Raw genomic sequence first — 5135 nt, 5'->3', positions numbered from 1 at the left:
TGTTATCATGAATAAATGTTATGAACTTTCATATTTAGCATGTTGTCATTATAGAAAATGTCATATTTAGATTTTTTTATTTATTTATGGTAATGGTTGGAAGTACAAAACTGTCGTACTAAGAATGTACTCACTTTGATAACTGTTAAATTATGGTGTTACCATATTAACTATTAGGGTTTATAATGGGTTGCTTTTGTGGGCTTATGTTGAATATTTTATTAATTAAATACTGAAATAGTTCATCTTATTGTTTGCATCCAAATTCTAAACCCACCAGCATTTGGTAGCAATCAAAATCTATAGGTTTTTATAATTTCAGTGATTACGCTTCCACTTAGTGGGCTAATTACTGAGATTGTGAAATTACTATTGACTATTCATGATGGGTTACAGTCAAGGAGACCATATGTAGAATGATGTGCTCTTGCCACCACAGGTGAGTCTTCATTTGGTCGGTTTCGCTTGATAGTGTGAGGGTGACGTTTTGGGCTTCATAGCTTTGAAGGTTCTTGTCTTGCCACCACAGGTGACTAAATCTTCAGAGTGGTGTTGTTTTGAGCGTCTCACCTTGCATGTGAAAGATTCCACTATGTGTTGGGCGATCTTGCTACCACAGGTGTGACCCCGATGACGTCGGATCTTTTCCTAGTTTCTGTTTTTCTACAGTTATTGAAAACAATACTGGGATAAATCTGATTAACAGCCCAATTAGTCAAATTTAATTATATTGTTGAGAAGTTTAACATGTCTTCTGTTCTTGCATATTGTATATTTTGGTAAATATGTATGATTATATTTGTCAGCTTTGACTTCTTAGCTATTTTCTGTTAAAAAAATTTGAATGGTTCCAATTTTAAGGAATAGAACTATTCCTTTAATATTTCTCTGGCTATTATGTTATTAATTTTAATCTTAATTGATGAGCCTCCTAAGCCAGTGGTTGTTAATTATGTTCAAGCTAAGGTTCTTTATGAAAATGGGAGCAATCGATCAGGTCTATCTAAAGATCAATAGGAGTAAGCTCATGAATCATAAATTTCTGTAGAACTACATTATTACAGATTGTTGACTCTATATCTAAACCATTGAGGATGTTCTATGACAACTCCGCTGCGGTTTGTTTCTCTCATAACAGTAAAAATACTTCAAACTCTAAACACATTGACATTAAGTAATTTTTTGTCAGAGAAAAAGTTCAAGAGTCACAGATTACAATGGAACAGATTGTTACAGAAAATATGATTGCAGATCCTCTTACTGAGGGCTTGACTCCACATGTCACTAATATGGGACTTGTTAGTTCTTTTGATATATTTTATTAGTGGAAGCTTTGCTCATATATCCAGTTGTATCTGAGTTCAGCATTATTATATTTATGAAACATTATTATTGTTCTCGAGAATATACATGTATTTTATTATGGGCATTTGTTTATGCATATACACTTATTTATTGGCCTCTTACAGAAATTTGAGACTATATGTGGTGTATTTACCTCATTCGGTATCTGAGGGTTTAGTCAATACACACATCCAGTCGCTAGCAAAGCCTTGTTTGATTGAGGTCTAGTGCTAGTGTTGTGGGCCATCCAGCCCAGTCCCAATGAGCTTCTTTGATTGAAGCTTGAGCGTTTGGGAGACGCTTATAGTTAATGAGACCTTCGGTATCTGTCTCATAGGGCTCATTTGGTTTTCGAGCTATGACCAATTTGGAAATAGACATGATGATCACTATTGCATGTTATTTCCATACCACACTTTCATACTGTTCAGCCCAAGTCTGTGAGGTTATGAGCACTTTGATGTGTTTGGTCCCATGTCGCTTTAGACGTGATGATCAATACGGTTGGGTGTTTGTAATTCTCATTCGGACTAAGGCATTTGGTTTAAGGTGCACTCCATTTGACATTGTTTTGTTTGTGACCACATTCAGTTTATCTAAATCGGAGAGTCGTTTTAAATAAATTTTAAAATCTAAAACTTGTGATATATGCTGTCCAAGTGGGAGATTGTAAGATTTCCAATTAGGTGGGCTAGCATAGTCAAAGATTTGTTTTTAAAACCGGTTTAGTGGTGTTGACTAAAGATGGAGTAAGCAGAAAGAATCCAATATTATTGGTAAGTGATCTCTATGGAGATATTGGATTCTATTAGCACACCTTAATGGTATGAAGCATTTATTACTATATGTGGACCTAAGGTATTGTTTCCTTAATAAGAAGGAAACCCTAATTTCTTTGCAGGGTTGGTCCCTACCCTCACCCCTATATATAGTTATCACTGACCCATTAAGTGAGGTTAACGATCAAAAGCAAAAGGAAAAGAGGGTAGACCAGACCAACATTGATCGTGTAGTACGAGAAGCATACAAGAAGACATTGAGGAGTTCTTATTCTTCAGCCATGGATTCAGGTATGCCTAAAACGTGTTTTTGTAGTGTTTGTCGTGCATGCTTATCGATCTTCATGAATCGTTCCGTATTTATTTTCTATCAGAAATTTCCTTTAGCAGGGTGATTTTGCAAAGATGGCGAGAATCGGGCAGTTGCGAGCGATCATGGGGTTGCAGATAATGTGGGACAGAAGGGGGTAGCAAGTGATAGCTAGAATGGGAGTATGCTGAACGGTGGTAAGGAAAGTTGTGGTAGATCTATGAGTGCATATGACGACAGATTTTTGCAGGAATAGAAGTGTGATGTGCACAACAGTAGGGAGATCAGAGGGGTGAGGAAGGTGCAATCGGGGTCTTCTGGGTGAGCTGTGGGTGGGGCGGATGGCTGTGCAAGAACAGGTAGTGCACAAAATGTCACTACGCGGAGGGCTGTCTTGTGTTTTTGCAACTCTTATGTGGAGAAGATGAACAGTAAAATTATGAGGTTTGCTTCGGTGTATGACGGTTTTTGGTGCACGAATGAAGAAGGCTCATTGGATTTCATTTATGGCATGTAAAAAATGAGGAATAAAAGAAAATAAACATGCTGATTCATCTTTCAGATTTTTTTTTTCTTTTCTTTTCTTTGTTCTCACCATGAGAAATTTTATTTTTCTTTCCTTTTCTTTTCTAGATTCTTTTTTCTTTTCTTTTCTTCTCTTGTCTACCAAACATAGCCTCAAGCTTATTTTTTCTTTTATTATAGACATTGTGCTCTAGTCGGCCTTTTGCTTTTAGGTAAGCATGCGAAAAATCGCAAACAAACAAATTCCTTATAGCAAAGAACAGGACCAGAAAGAAGAGCAGAGCAAAGTGCTATTAAGCAATAGATGGAGCTAAATTTTAGAAAAACCATATAAAGTTAGCGTATTTATACACTTTCAGCATATAGAGGCTTAGCTTTTCAAAGTAACCACGAAGGTTCATCACTTCATCTTGTGTCCCTAATTCACTATTCCAATGAGGAAGATGATCGATTGCCATGAAGCCCCTAAAGCAAATCTAAATTTCTCATATTTTTGGGCCAGGGAAGTATGCTGGGCCCTGGCTGTGCTAAGGTACGGCGGGTTTAGCTTGCAATTATGCACCTCGGACTTGTGGCAAGTCTGGGCTGAGAAAAGAGCCCAGCCCTATCCTAGCCCACCACTATAATAGCTTGGGCATAAGGTTGATAGGTCAGCGGAAAGTACTAGGAAAATGATTTATTGAGGCTCTAGTCTCTAATTAACGTGCCTATGGATTTTGGACTAGCTAGAACCAACCTCCATCAAGCTCAAGAAGAAAACTAGAAGGAGAGGGATACACAACAACAACTATATAAGCTTTATCCCAACTCAATGAGGTCCATTATATGAATCTAAACGAAGTCAAAAAAAAATTAGAAAAAGAGAGAGGCACACACGACAAAATAGTAAAATTTCATCTAACTGAGATTCATAGATTCTTGTCTTCCAATTAAATCTATTCAAACTCAGTTGGAATTAATCAAATTCATATATCTTTGTTTACATTTGTTCAAGACAATACAAATTTTCCTTTCCACAAACCCCCCCCCCCTCAAATCCTCTTTAGAACACGTTTCAAGGAATCGATGTCGAATTGAAAATGGCAGTTGGTGATACCAATTCTAGGCCAATCCGATATCAGTGTATTAGTCCAGAGACTCCAGAAAGATAAAATAAAATCTGATTTTTAAAAGCAAATCAGGGGTATACCTATTCGATCCAAAACTGATACAGGCCGAATTGATATCAGATCTAGCAAGACCAACCCCAATCCCAATCTCGATTCTGATTACTAAAACCATGCTTTGGGAGTCTAGATCATAAATGAACTTTTCTCATGGTTTTCCAATAGGTTGGTTAAATATATATTTCATGTGAAGGGGGAGAAGTTTTCTATTCCAACTAGTCTAAAGCATAGTTGGAAAATCATGTTTTTCGAATCATGTTTATTATTAATTTTTTAATAAAAATACATATATATCCTTCCAATTACTTTTCAGTACATGGTTATTATAGTAATTTCTGTACCTTTGGAGAAGTTCAAATTCAATCCGCATTTTTTACATTCCTTAAGGTCTGCTTGATAACAATTTCGTTCTTTATGGTTGATTGTAAGTGCAATTGGTTTTTTATAATTTTTTAATTTTCAAATCAAGATCTCCACTTGAGAAATATTATAAGAATTACTTTTGGAATCAAGTCAAAACAAAATCAGCACATGGTAATCAACATAAAAAATCACTTCAATTAAGCGCTAATGATTAATTGTCCATCTCTTTCATGGCAAGGAAGGAGAAGTACAATTGCTGTATCAATCCATGAAGGATCGAGACTTGCCTCAAACTTGGCCCCAAACTTGCAACTCTTAATCGTGGGACCCATCAGATGGGCTTGTTTTTTTGGTGAAGATCAAATGGTGCTTCATCTAGTTGTTAGCTATAGTCTCAGTGTGCAAACCTACAAAACAGAGAACCTGTTTTGGGATATGAAGCTTAAACTTGTTTAACAACCAAACCTATAACTCATTGAAAGTGCCTAAAGTACAAACTTGAAATTCAAACATAAAAATTGAAAGATCCCATCTGTAAGCAAAGTTTCCATTATATACGTTCTTCTTATGTATTGGATTCGTCATATCTTTTCTTCAATTAGATGTTAATGTGAATGAACCATAACTATGTAACCCTATTCCTAATAG

This window comes from Macadamia integrifolia, chromosome 12 (genome assembly GCF_013358625.1).
Source record: "Macadamia integrifolia cultivar HAES 741 chromosome 12, SCU_Mint_v3, whole genome shotgun sequence".
NCBI classification, from domain to species: domain Eukaryota; kingdom Viridiplantae; phylum Streptophyta; class Magnoliopsida; order Proteales; family Proteaceae; genus Macadamia; species Macadamia integrifolia.
This window is presented reverse-complemented; position numbering follows the sequence as displayed.